The sequence below is a fragment of the Cibotium barometz genome, chromosome 28, assembly GCF_041138505.1.
Source record: "Cibotium barometz isolate CiBa-2024 chromosome 28, ASM4113850v1, whole genome shotgun sequence".
NCBI classification, from domain to species: Eukaryota; Viridiplantae; Streptophyta; class Polypodiopsida; order Cyatheales; family Cibotiaceae; genus Cibotium; species Cibotium barometz.
Window position 1 is genome coordinate 51,888,451 of NC_141073.1, and position 14,799 is coordinate 51,903,249.

At 40.1% G+C, this 14,799-nt stretch overlaps 1 protein-coding gene across 2 annotated transcripts in view; it reads left to right on the forward strand.

Moving 5' to 3' along the window:
- Window positions 1-12,100: 12,100 nt before the first annotated feature.
- The window catches only part of LOC147622914 (ALA-interacting subunit 1-like), a 60,933-nt gene continuing 58,234 nt past the window's right edge, over window positions 12,101-14,799 (forward strand). For both annotated transcript variants that reach the window (XM_086822524.1, XM_086822523.1), the window contains exon 1: window positions 12,101-12,243. The gene's annotated coding sequence lies outside the window, so the exon portion shown is untranslated. The remainder of the gene's footprint in view (window positions 12,244-14,799) is intronic.

A 14,799-nucleotide genomic window follows, 5' to 3' on the forward strand; every position in this document is an offset into this window, starting at 1 on the left:
TATACAAGTGAATAGGGTGTGTGTGGGAACAAGCCCTTAGCAAGAGGCTGTAAAAGAGAATCTGTAAATGTGAGAGAACCTGTGAAAAGGTGAGAAGTATCTAGTGGGAGAGAATAAAGGGTAACATGAGGAGATTTAGGAGGTGTGGAGATATTCTAGGAAGAGGTGGAGAGAATCAACCAAAAGAGGTGGAGTGAATCAAGGAGAAATCGGTGGGATTAGATGCTTGGATGTAAACCCTATAAATTAAGGCATTGGCCTAATAAGAATTTATTGATTTTTTATTATCCATGCCTACATTAAGCTATCAATTAATTGCTCATTAATCACATCTTAATTATCATCTAATATCTTTGTTAATGATGTTGATTCTAGCATTTGATCCACCATAGCTCATCACATTGCTGTAATTTTAACAATCATAGAGTAGGGAATAATTAAAATATTTGTCATAGAGTATGTGGGAGACCTTAGAGTGCATTTAGAGAGTAAAATAAGAAGATTTAGGTGGCCAAGAATTCATGCATAGTGGCCAACCAAAAAGTAGTATGCAAAATAGAGTGCACTTAGAGAATAAAATAAGAAGATTTAGGCGCTCAAGAATTCATGCATAGTGGCCAACCCAAAAGCAATGTGCAAAATAGAGTGCATGTGGGAAACCTTAGAGTGTATTTAGAGAGAGTAAAGTAAGGAGACTTAGGTGGTCAAGAAGTCATGCATAGTGGCCAGCCCAAAAGTAGTTTGTAAAATAGCAAAGTATGAGAAAAATAAGGCAAGAGAGAGGGAGAAGCAAGCGTGGGAAATTTTCAACTATAGGAGCATGTTTAATTGAGATTTAGTATGTGATTAAGCTGAGAAATCACTATATTATGTGTGACCATCATTAGTAAGTGATTATGGCAATTTTGTTACCATATTATAGTAGTGATGTGTGTGAACACACTTAGGACCGCCGGGGCACTTTTTCCCTCTCTAGGAGGTTTTTTCCCCCGTGCATTGTATATACGCCCATTATCTTCTAGGGCTTGTTATCTTTCATTTTTTTGCACTCATAATACACTACTGTATTGTGCTCAAGCTTCCTCATCTTCTTGAAGTTGTGTGTGCATTCCTGCAACCCTAATTCCAACAATTGGTATCAGAGCAGGCTTCCTCCTCCCGGGCAGCATCACCGGCACCTGCCGCTTCATCTCCTCCGATTGCGACGAGGTTTCACGAGCGTCTGCAGGTTAGTATATGCCGTGGGATAGCCCGTAGGGCTTGTTCGTTTCAGAATTTTGATCTGAAGTCATTTCGCCCTCCGTTTTTGCATTCCAAGTACTGCGCAGGCAAAATCGTCCTACTGTGCAGATTTTCTGTCAAGATTAAAATCTGCAGGACAGGTGCCCATTCGTCTGTTTTGGGCTGTGCTACATAGCACAGGTCGATTTTATACAGGTTTACCTCTTACAGACAGCATTTACATCTAGTAGTACAGTCATTGGCCATGGCTGACAACAATGATGTATTCCGCATGTTGGCTGCTGAGGATAAGTTGGATGGCACCAACTATCCATTGTGGGCATATATGATGCGACATGTATTGGTAGCAAAGGGGTTATGGAACATTGTGCAGGGTATTGATGCACGTCCTATTGTGGCTGGGAATGCTGCAAATACATCAGAAACAGGTACTGTTGATGATGGTGCAGGCACAAGTGCTGTAGCAGCTGTTCGAGAACCACCACTTTCAGCAGAGCATATTCGTTGGGATGGTAGAGATGCGCAGGCTCATGCCTTGATTGCGCTGTCTGTCAAACGTACCATTATCCCACATATTCGCTCCTGCAGGACTTCTAAGGATGCTTGGGATGTACTTGCCACATTGTATCAGGCAAGAAATGAGGCTCGTGTTGCTTATCTCCGAAAACAGTTGGAGAGTGAGCATATGAACGAAGGTGATTCTATGGATAGCTTTTTGACAAAGATCAAGGATTTCAAAGAGCAGCTCATTTCTGCAGATGAAATCCTGTCAGACAGTTCACTTGTGCAGACTGTTTTGAATGGTCTACCAGATTCTTATCAGGGTTTTGCTTCCACCCTTCGCTTGATGATGAAAGGCAATCCCAATGCCTTATCATTTGAGGAGTTAGTTTCTGTTTTGCTGCAAGAAGACCAGTCAAGGCAAAACAGGAATATTATGCGTGTCGCAGATCAAGCTTTCGTTGCTAGTCAGAGAAGCGGGAAAGGTAAAGCTGGCTTTTCTTCTAGTAAGCAGAAATCTGCAAATGCTGCGCAACCAAAGAAGGAAGACAAAGATGAGAAGAAGGGTGACAAACAGAAGACATTTTGCAAGTACTGTAAGGGAAATGATCATGTCATCAAAGCGTGTCCTAAGCTGGCTGCGAAAGAGGCTAAGAAGAAAGAGGCTGGTATGGCTGTTGCAGATGCCTCTCCTTCTAACAATGAATCTGCTAATGTTGTGCTAGATACAGAATGGGCATTCAATGCGCAGTGCAGTTATGACCCATCTTTGCATGACACATGTATGTCTGCAGTAGATTCAGATGTATGGTACTTTGACAGTGGTGCCACTAAGCATATCACCTCGCAGCGCAGTTTATTCACTTTCCTTGAGTCTGCTCCCACAGGGAATACTGTCACTTGTGCCAATAACTCCTCTTATCCCGTTAAAGGAGTTGGACAGATTGTGCTGAATGTTGCAAATTGCAACACCTTTACACTTTTTAATGCATTGTATGTGCCAGGGATCAAAAAGAATCTGCTGTCAGTATCCGCATTTGCCAAAACAGGTTTGGTTGTAAAATTTGTGGATGACAGATGTACTGTTCATGATCTCTCTTGTGGTGACATCATTGTAGCATCTGGTTCACTATGTCGAGGGCTGTATAAGCTCAATATGGATGGCAAATGTGTAGAGGATTCAGCATGTGCTATTATGGATACGCAGGCTATTTCAGATGCAAAACTGTGGCATGCACGTTTTGGTCATCTGAATTTTGCAAGTTTGCTGCGCCTGCAGAAATCTGAAATGGTGTCTTCTTTGCCTAAGCTTGAGGCACCTGTCAAGCATGTTTGTGAGGGCTGCATATTGGGTAAAATGCAGCGTGCTTCCTTTCCCAAAGATGGATCAGTGAGAGCTGAACGCAGATTGCAGCTTGTTCACAGTGATGTTTGTGGTCCCATGCAAACTCCATCATTTGGAAACTACCTTTACTTCGTGACTTTCATTGATGATTTTACCAGGCATGCATGGGTATATCCTTTGAAGGCAAAGTCCGAAGTGTTTTTGTGCTTCAAACAGTTTTTGGTTATGGCTGAAAATGTGTCAGAAAGTAAGATGGGCACCCTCCGTTCAGATCGAGGGGGGGAGTATATGTCTTCAGAATTTAATGCATTTCTGGCTGAGCGTGGGATAAAACACCAATGTACAGTGCCGTATACACCACAGCAAAATGGTGTGGCTGAGAGAAAAAACAGGTCTCTCATGGAAATGGCAAGATGTATGGTTAAGAGTCAAAGTCTACCACATGGTTTTTGGCTTGAGGATGTCATGTGTGCCACTTATGTACTAAACAGGTGTCCCACCAAAGCATTACAAGTTGTCACTCCATATGAGGCTTGGCATAGCCGCAAGCCATCTGTTGGCCATTTACGTGTTTTTGGTTGCCTGGCATATGCATTAGTGCCTGTGCAACATCGCAGAAAATTGGATGACAAAGCTGTCAAATGTATTTTTGTTGGATATAGTGCTGAGAGCAAAGGCTATCGTTTGTATCATCCACAGACAAAGCGCATTTTGGTTAGCCGTGATGTTGTATTTGTGGAAGAATGGTACATGGTCTTTATGTGACTTGCCCCCTGGCAAGAAGGCCATTGGCACTAAGTGGGTTTACAAATTGAAGCGTAAGCCTGATGGCACAGTGGATCGCCATAAGGCTAGGCTTGTTGCAAAAGGTTATGCTCAAGAGAAGGGCATTGATTTTGATGAGACTTTTGCTCCCACATGTCGTATGACCACTGTTCGTAGCATCTGTGCATTAGCAGCTCATAATGGTTGGAATGTACATCAACTGGACATAAAGACTGCGTTCTTAAATGGAGATTTGCATGAGGAGGTGTATGTATCGCAGCCTCGTGGTTTTGTTCAAAGAGGGCAGGAAAACAAAGTGTGCAGGTTAAAAAGGGCTTTATATGGTTTAAAGCAAGCTCCACGAGCTTGGTATGAAAAAATACATGCATATTTGACTGCACATGGGTTTCAGAATAGTCCAACAGAAAGCACTTTGTATGTTAAACGTGTGGATGGTGTACACCTAATCATTGCTCTCTATGTCGATGACATGCTGCTCACAGGACCAAATGAGAGTCATATTGCTGATTTTAAGGCTGATTTGAATGCCTCTTTTGAGATGTCAGATTTGGGGCATTTGCATCATTATTTGGGGATACAATTTAAGCAGTGTGATGGAGGTATTGCTTTGTGTCAGACAAAGTATATTGAAACATTGTTGCGGAGATTTGGCCTTGAAGACTGCAAGCCTATTGCTACTCCAATGGAGACAGGTTTGAAGTTGAGTCTTCATGATGCTGAAGATCACTTTGATGTCACACTCTATCAGACAGCTGTTGGTTGCCTCATTTATGTATGCATTACGAGGCCAGACATTCAGTTTGCAGTCTCACAGGTGAGCAGATTTATGCATAGCCCAGGCATTAAGCATTGGCAGGCAGTGAAGCGTATCTTTCGCTATTTGAGTGGTACTCGGCATCTTGGGTTGTTTTATCCCAAGGGGGGATCATTGCCGCCAGATTTACATGTTTTTTCAGATTCTGACTGGGCTGGTTGTTATGACACACGCGTGTCCACGAGTGGTTTTTGCTTCATGCTTGGAAGCTCATGCATATCATGGTTGAGCAAGAAGCAGCCTACTGTGGCCACTTCTAGTTGTGAAGCTGAGTACAGGGCAGCTTTCACAGCTACGGTTGAGTGTGTGTGGCTCAGATGCCTTATGGCTGATTTGGGTGTTGGGCAGCCATCTGCCACCACCATCTTCACTGACAGTCAGAGCGCATTGGCAGTTGCGCGGAACCCAGTGTTCCATGCTCGTACGAAGCACATTGAGGTGCACTACCATTATGTCAGGGAGAGACTCTCTGCAGGAGAGATCAGTTTGGCTTATGTGCCAACACAGGATAACCTTGCAGACCTTTTCACAAAGGCTCTGCCTCGTGAGAAGTTCGAAGCTTTTCGCAAAGCTTTGGGCTTACTCCCTTTTGTGGATTCGTCCACATAGCTAGACACTTCCCTATACATGAGTGCTAGCTCTTGTTCACCGCATCACTCCAGGGGGGATTTGTTACCATATTATAGTAGTGATGTGTGTGAACACACTTAGGACCGCCGGGGCACTTTTTCCCTCTCTAGGAGGTTTTTTCCCCCGTGCATTGTATATACGCCCATTATCTTCTAGGGCTTGTTATCTTTCATTTTTTTGCACTCATAATACACTACTGTATTGTGCTCAAGCTTCCTCATCTTCTTGAAGTTGTGTGTGCATTCCTGCAACCCTAATTCCAACAAATTTGGAGCAATTACTGTCTATTCTCTCTCTCTATTGCTCATGGTTTCTCTCTCTAGTGCTGAAATTTTTGTTCACTTGTTTGAGAGCTAAACATCAACTCTATTTAGCTTCTACTACATGTTTAGATAATTATTTTACATGTTTTTTCCAATCTTGATGTGATTTTCCATATGATTTGAGTACCCAAAGATTCAAATTTTCATATTATTTGAGTACCCAAAGATTCAATAATTCTTTTCACATATGATTTGAGTACCCAAAGATTCAATAATTTTTCACATATTGATCTTGTTGCTCATAAGACTTGTAGCTCTCTAGCTTAGCAATCTTAGGCTCCACCGTCATAGTTACGTAATACTAATGAACTGGTGTTGTTCTTAGTGGGGTAGATTGAGGAGGTCTCACCGGAGGTGGTAAAGGCATATTCACTATCTATACATACCTCTCAATAAAGGATATTCTTGTTAAGGGAAATTTTAGGGTGTAGTGCTAACAATTGCCTTGGTGGTGGAAGCAATTGCTAACAATTGTCTTGTGTGTTGTTCTTGGCGGGGTAGATTGAGGAGGTCTCACTGGAGGTGATAAAGGCATATTCGACATCTATACATACCTCTAAATAGAGAATATTCTTGTCAAGGGAAATTTGGGGGCGTAGTGCTAACAATTGCCTTGATGTGCTAACAATTGCCTTGATGGTGGAAGCACAAGAAGTTGTCTATGGTTTCACCATTGAGGGTTTCTTTGATTGTATCTTAGGCAGTATCATGGTAGAAGACTGGACAATGGTATTGACTCTCATAGGAGGTAATGATATTTTTATAGGAAAGACAACAGAGATTTTCGATGAGACCGGTGAATTGGTTGGATTCCTTTGTGTTTTGTTGCAAATGGTCACATTTTACAAATCAACTTTGGCTACTTCATTGTAGCCTATGAAATCATTCAAAGAACATATCATAAAAATCAAAGAAGATTTTACATCCCTACCTATGATATATGAAGTTTTCATTCAAAGAACTTAATACCATAAATGAAGTAGATTTGACATTCCTACCAAAACCCTACCTACTATATTTTTATAATGAAACATGTATCAAATGGAAATTCTCAAAGTGAGTTTGTTAGCAGCATGTAGGCAATCTTAGGAAAGGACGATTAAGGGGAATTTTGGGGGTGTTGTAGTATTAATAGCTACCTCGATGTTGGAAGCATAGAATGTTGTCCATGGCTTCACCATTTGATTTCTTTGACTGCAGCTTGGGAAGTATCATGGTGGAAGAATGGACAATGGTATTTGTGTTTTGTTGCAAATCAACTTTTGCTATGTGAGGGTGGGATCCATGACACTTGATTGTAACCTATGAAATATGAAATTATCATATCAAAGAACCTATTTTGCAAATGACGTAGATTTTACATCCCTACCTATAATATATGTAATTTTCATTCAAAGAACCATAAATGAAGTAGAGCTTACATTTAGAACCTTACAATAATTTTCCACTTGTGATTATTATAATGAAACATATACCAAATGAAAATGCTCAGCAACGTCGTGTGGGTAGTCTCTTGGTCCATGTAAATAGATGGTTGTGATGGAGCATACTAATTGTTTGGAAGGCTAATCAAAATATGCTTGTTTGTTTGCTAAGACGTGGGGGACATGCTTGCTTTTTTGAGGGCGTCATTCTCTTTTTTAGGCATGTGAAATTATTTCAATACACATGGAACTAAAAAAATACATGGTTTTTTCTCCTTCCCCATCATTTTTGAAGGGCAAGGAGGGTGCCTATAAATGGCAACCCTACGTGGAAGTGGAGATCAGACCTTACACTACTACAATAGTCATCTTACAATGTCTTCCCACATGCAAATTAACGGCCGTGGAACCATTGATTTCTCTCCTTTTTCATAAAACACCATGCATGGGAGTGGGAATCAGACCCTACACTACTATAATTGTCATCTTACAATGTCTTCCCACTTGCAAATTAACAGGCATGGAAGCATTGATTTCTCTCCTTTTGCATTAAAGACACCCATATGTATTTCATTCCCACTTTTAGTTGATGATGAAAGACTGTTGTGGAGACTAGATATTGAGTAGAATTTGTAAATTGGCTCAGTTAGGAGGACAACGACCAAGTTATGTTTATTGCTCATGGCCAATATTAACTTGCCCATGGGAAAGGGATGTTAGAACTATTGTCCACGAGGCTGGATGCCCTAGCAAAGGTGTATGCTGACATAGTGTACAATGCCCATTGTCTAAGGATTTGGCTATGTTAAGATCTCTCTCTCTCTCTCTCTCTCTCTCTCTCTCTCTCTCTCTCTCTCTCTCTCTCTCTCTCTCTTTTCTTTCTTCTCCCCTTAATTTACTCAATCTTTGTAGGCATAACCAATGAAGAGCTTTAATTTATGGTTTCAAACATATAAGAAACAAAGATCACTTGCAACCATACATGATCACAAATACTTGAAATGACAAACAAACATAATTGCAACAAATCCCTGATTACAAGTACTCGAAATAGTAAAAAAAGAGATTACAAATACTTGATTGCTTGAACAAATACACGATTACAAATACTTGAACAATAAACAAACACAATTGTAACAAATACATGATCACAAATACTATAAATGGAAAAAAAAAGATTAAATGTGTATGAATACAAATCCTCAAAATAACAAACAAAGATAAATTGCAACCATTATCAAAAATACTTGAATCCCTAATATATTCCACAAAATAGGTAACTTTACATAATAATTATCTCCATAATTCCATCCAACAATACACTATAACATACCAAGGCAAGGTAGAAAAAACTATACATTACAAGGTAAAACACATTGCATCACAACACACCTAATTGTCCATGCAAACTTCACCATTTGGTAAGGTTAAAGTGGATGAGCACCAAGTACACAACATACACCAATCCCATGTTTCATAGGGTGTAGGTGCATGGACATGGGAAAAGGAAAAGAATTGGACAAGATGCCAAGTGTTCCAAGTACTGACTTAGCATCTTTCTAGTAGACCGCATCCTAAAAGTATTCACCCTCAAAGAAACAATGAGAATATGGTGGAAAAACTAGACAAAAATCACAATGGTATTTATAAAATACTACATGATAAATTTTGACATAGGACCTTCTATGTGCACACATGTCTTTAGATATCCTTGATGGTTTTGTAGTATAGCAATGGTGGCACAATGTATAAAACCAATTTCCCCAAGAAGAAGTCCATGTTTGATGTCAAAACAAATCCTTTAGGACTTTTCAAATCAATTTTCAATGGTGAGTGCTATTCATGGTTATTTTCAAACTTTTGAAAGGCTAGCACATGAATCAACGCTATAAGCGTCCAAGAAGGAGTCCATGTTCGATGTCAGAACAAATACTGTAAGACTTTTCAAATGAATTTTGCATGATGAGTGCACAATAAATCATTCGTGGTTATTTTCAAACTTTTGAAAGGCTAGTTTTGAAACACATGAATCAATGTTACAAGTGTACACATCAATAGTTTCCCCAAGAAGAAGTCCATGTTTGATGTCAAAACAAATCCTTTAGGACTTTTCAAATCAATTTTCAATGGTGAGTGCTATTCATGGTTATTTTCAAACTTTTGAAAGGCTAGCACATGAATTTCCCCAAGAAGAAGTCCATGTTTGATGTCAAAACAAATCCTTTAGGACTTTTCAAATCAATTTTCAATGGTGAGTGCTATTCATGGTTATTTTCAAACTTTTGAAAGGCTAGTTTTGAAACACATGAATCAATGTTACAAGTGTACACATCAATAGTTTCAATAGATAGTACCCAACATCACAATTTTCAATGCAAAAATATGTGTGTGTGTGTGTGTGTGTGTGTGTGTGCACGCGCACTTGTGTGTACACATAAATAAGAACACAATTGTGGTGAAACTTCATTAAGCTAATTATGTGTATAATCATGAGATGATGTATTCAATGAGGAAGAATGAACAATGGTATTTGTGTTTTGTTGCACATTATCACATTTTACAAATCATCTTTTGCTATGCAAGGGTGGGATCCATGACACTTTTGATTGTAAACTATATATCATTCAAAGAACCTATTCTGATAAATGAAGAAGATTTTACATGCCTACCTATGATATATGAAATTTTCATTCAAAGAAACTATTAACATCAATGAAGTAGATTTTACATTCCTACCAAAACACCCTCCCTTCTATGATAATTTGCCACTTGAGATTGTTATAACGAACATATACCAAATGGAAATGCTCAAAGTTAGTTGGTTAGCAACATGTAGGGAATCTCCTAGCTCATGTCGATAGATGGTTGTGATGGAGCAAGTTAGTTGTTTGGAACACTAATAAAAATATGCTTGCTTGTTGCTTGTTTGCCAAGACGTGGGAGCATCCTTGCTTTTTTTGATGAGGGCATTATGCCCGTTTTTTAGGCATTTGGCCATCAATACTTGTGTAATTATTTTAAGCACGTCAAAAATTACACGTAAACCCTAAAAAAATGTTTGGTTTTTACTCCTCCTAGTCATTTTTGAAGGGCAAGGGTGCTTGTCAAATGGCAACCCTAAGTGGGAGTCAGACCTTACACTATTACAATAGTCGTCTTACAACATCTTCCCATGAGCAAGTTAACTTGGTAATGGTGGAAGCATTAATTTCTTTCTTTTTGCATGAAAGACACCCATATATATTTCATCCCGTGAACGATGAGTAGATGGGGATGCGGAGACCAACAACGACCACATTTAGGAGAACATTGACCAAGTTACATTTATTGCTCACACAGCCAAGTTTGTGGGAAAGGGCTGTTAGAATTGTTGTCCAAGGCGCTGGGCGCTCTAATAAAGGTGTATGCATACAATGCCTAGTGCTCGAAAAGAATCGCATTCGAGTGTATTTGAACCAGCTAGAATAAAAAAAAACCAATTGAGATAATATGAACCCAAATTTTATTGGTATTTATTTATTAATTAAAATCACGTTTTGAAGGTTCATTAAAATCGTGATTTAAAGGTTCGTATGGTTGTTTATAACTTTTAAAGGTTCAAAGGCTTATTTTTAGAAAAAATCTTGGGATTGTACTGAAGTTTAGCTTCGCCACCTGCATGGATTGCATGAAAGCCACCCATACTAGGCCAAATTTCTCCATCATGAGGTTGATGCCAATAGTATATCTATGGAGAAATGGTGTTTAAAGCCATTAAAACTGCGTTGAAGCTTCAACTTCGCGTGCGCTGGGAGAGAGAAGACCATGCATTTCTTTGAGGTTTCTTGCAGAAGGCAATACTGAAGGATATCTCGTGTAGGTAATTGTGATTATGGGTCCGATTTTAGCCCACGGACATGCAGAGACAGTTCCTTTTAAATAGTATATTGTATTTGTTTTTTTTTCGAATATGATGGTAGCACTCGATTTTTTAAAAAAATTACAGTTTTTCAGGTTTTTTATGGTTTGTTGGTAGCGCTCGATTTTTTAAAATTGCTGGTAGCCTGCTAGATTATTCGATCCCAAATTTGACGAGGCCTACTCAGGCCGCTGCTAACCCTAGTCCCATAAGCCCCCTCCCACCCTCCTCCCCACCACTTTCTTATCTGAACACATCAACGGTGATGAAAGCTTGCATGAGAGTGAATAATTAGTACCCTTTTTAATTGACGCGCTCAATTTTTTAAAGCTCACGTAATCACATGCTTTGCGTTGCCCTCCACAAGCTTTTCGCCAAGTACCCCGATGTGCACATCATCTTTTTCGACACTACGACAGCCTACTTCCAAGTCCTCTACGGATTCGCCAACACAATCAGCCCCTGGTCTCAACCGCCTCATCCATGGGACCCATGCTCCCGCTTGTATGACCCACACATCACATGATCAAGGCAAGATTGGTCGAGCTGTACTTGCACTTAGCTTTTTGAAAAAGAAAATTGTCAAATTGTCGAATTGTGAAATTTTTGTGGTTCTTGGTATGTTGTAATCTTTGTATCAATAAAAGGCAATACATAAGCTCCTACCTAATTGTGATTATGGGTCCGATTTCTGCTCGTGAACATGCAACAGTTTATTGTATTTGATTTTGATGGTTTTTGTTAAAAATTAAAGCGCTCCATTTGTTTAAAACATCTTTAAAGCTCACTGTTGTGAAATTGCTAGCTTTTTTTTAAAAAAAATTGTGAAATTGTAAATTGTACAAGGATTAATAAATAAATATTAAAATCTATCCTACACTAAGGTTATTACTAAGGTTGCAAAGCCTAAGTGTTTTTATCAAAAATTAAATTGGGGTATCCATGGAAAAATTAATTAATATACAAAGAGTGAATATGTACCCACCAAAAAAAAAACTTAATGATATTACGTAGCCCTTATTAATTAAGGAACGATTTTTCATGTATTTTAGTTATAGAGATTACTGGATGGGTCCTAGTTTTGATTGGTTGAAAAATATGTTTTTTTTAAAAAGCACTGCGTCCCTTAAGTAAGGTATTCATCACATCATTCTTATAAGCAATAAGAATCAGAAATTAGTAACCAAGTGCAGTCCCTGAATTTAAACAGTTCACATTTTTCTGCTCGCCTCGGACGCCTGATTTTCCTTTCCGCCAAATAACGACGCCTCTTGATCAAGGTACGGCAACGTGCAGAAGGCCCGCTTAAGTTCAGCGCGTTTGTATATGTATATTTTTTGAGCATTTACGTTGCTATTTTAGGTAATTTCATAAAATTTTCCGTATATCGAGAATGAGATCTGCGCAGAGTAGGAATCTGTTTTTTTTTTTTCTCTCTTGATCACAGTTTTACAGGTTCCGTAATCTGATTTGTGGTTTTGACAAGTGATATTTAGTTTTCTTTTCGAGCTTTCAGAGAAAAATCGTAGATTTCAGGTTAGATCCCACTGAAGCTATCCTTTATCATCCAGTGATTCTCATTGGTTGCAAAAAAATTAGTGTACTGTGATGGCAACTCGTTTTTTGCACCATAACCCAAGTCGTTGACTCCTGGCCTTCAAGGTTTGGGATGCTTCTTAGAGGCTGACTCAGTTTTATATCAGATGCTGATGGATTCAGGAGGCATAGATCACGTCTACTTTAGCTAGCATGGATTTGTTGTTTTCATTTCTCATGCTTTGTCACTCTGATGCATGTGCCATAATTGTACAGGGTGCATATGGACCGTTGGGACCCCTGTTTGATAAAGGGACAAGGCCATTGAGTCTATAGCACAAGCAAGGATGCCCTAGGAGAGTAGGTGCATGCGTGTGATAGGAGATTAGGAGTCCCTAGGGGAGAATAGGTGCACCCATGTGATGGGAAATTTCACCAAGGATGACATACTAAGATCAAACAGAGCAGGCTTCGGACTTGAGATCTGGACAAATTTCGCTGTGGCCTGCTGCATGTTCAGAGCCTATACACTGCTGGGGCTGGGAATGTCAAAAGAGCAAAAAGCACCCCCCCTCCCCGGGCCCCTGCCCCCCACGCGCTCCTCTTCTTCTTGTTGGGTCCCCTATAGCAGGCTAACAGGGGGATCAACTGTAGGGGAAGGGGAAAAGAGAAGGAAAGGTGGGGTTGGGGCGGGGGCCGGGGGTTGTTGAATTCCTTACGAAAGGTACCTTGTTCCCCCTGTTTTTTGTTCAGCCCTGATTCTAAGCTTAGATGAGATTTGGGCCGTCATTTGGTGTGCAATTTACAAGGGGATCAGCACTTTTATTCAAGATCGACTATTAAACTGTTAGAACCCTAAACCCTAGCATGCAGCCTTCCTTGCCAAGCTCATGGAGAAAAGACTCAAAATAGTAAATGTGTTATTAGAATAGTCTAGCATGGCATTAGTTGAATGAACCACCCAATCTCTATATATCAATTAACGTCCAGACACCCTATTTGTGAACAGACAGGTTACTTTCTTAACTCATGTGGAAGACTACATGGTTCTATAAACTTAAGAGGAGCTTCATTATCTGCCAGATTTTCCTTGTCGCCCAATTTTTTGAAAAAATGACATGAAAGATGGGATCTTTCTAGTAGTTTTATTTTCTAAGCAACCTCACCTATCTTTCTAAGTTTTGTGAAAGGACCACCCTCACATAGTCATGTCCTTTCAGTGTCTTTGGTAGCCTTGTAATAAAATCCATGGGAATACTCTCCCATCTGTGATGCGGGATCTCCAAAGGACTTAGTAGACCGCCTATCTTAAGACTGTCACATGCACTTTGCATTGTAGTGCATGGTGACAAGCTGGCTCATCATCATTAGTGCAACATTGTACAGTATTAGTTCCTTTCAGGATGATATTTGTCGTACGCCGTGACCCCATTGTAATCCTCAGTCGAGGATAAGTCATGCATGAGCCACGTAGGTCATTCTTAAGCATAGCAAGTCAGTCAGTTAGTCCATGTCACCACTTCTCTGGTAGACGTCAGAAATGATGTCATGATTGAATACATGTGGAAGGGCTCCATGGAAGGATTGGTATCCTGGTGTGAGTTCTTGGCATGATTTATGAACTCATGGAAGGGTGGTAACCCTCGAGAGTGACTCTGGACTCATGGAAGGGTGGTTACCCTGGTGAGTACTTTTTGGTTTTGTGTGGACGGCGCCTGTGAGTGAACAGGCTAGTTGGATGTACAAGATGTAAGTTGGGAGATTTCATCCACTATGTTTGTGCACCAGCATATGTATGTGAGTTGCACATGCATGGATGACTTGTTTTTGATGCCTGGACATTGTTTGGTATTTTGCCTGTGAATGTCCACGGGCATTGGCAGGGACGCTTGGACAACCCGTGGATACGCGTGTGCACACCTGTTTGGGACTCATATGGTTTCCTTATGTGTTTTGCAGGTGGTAAGTGTGCACACTTAACCCAATTTATTCATTATTTCATGTTACTAAGGTTTATTGGGTGCAGGGTTCACATTCACTTAAAGTGTGGGCAGACACACTTATAATTTTATAAGTGAGGTCACATCAGGGTGGACTATTTTTAATGAACCAAGGTCAAATATGAAAGATGGGCACCCGGGCACTCCTAAAAAGCTCCACGAGTTGCTATTCTGGGTGTGGGAGGGTCAAATTGGGCAAGCCCTGAGTTGTAGAGCACTCAACTGGAAATCGTGGGCTGTTAGGAGCTGTGTGGGCAGGAAAAACAGCAAGTTTACTCATATGCATGAGCTGCAGGTGGA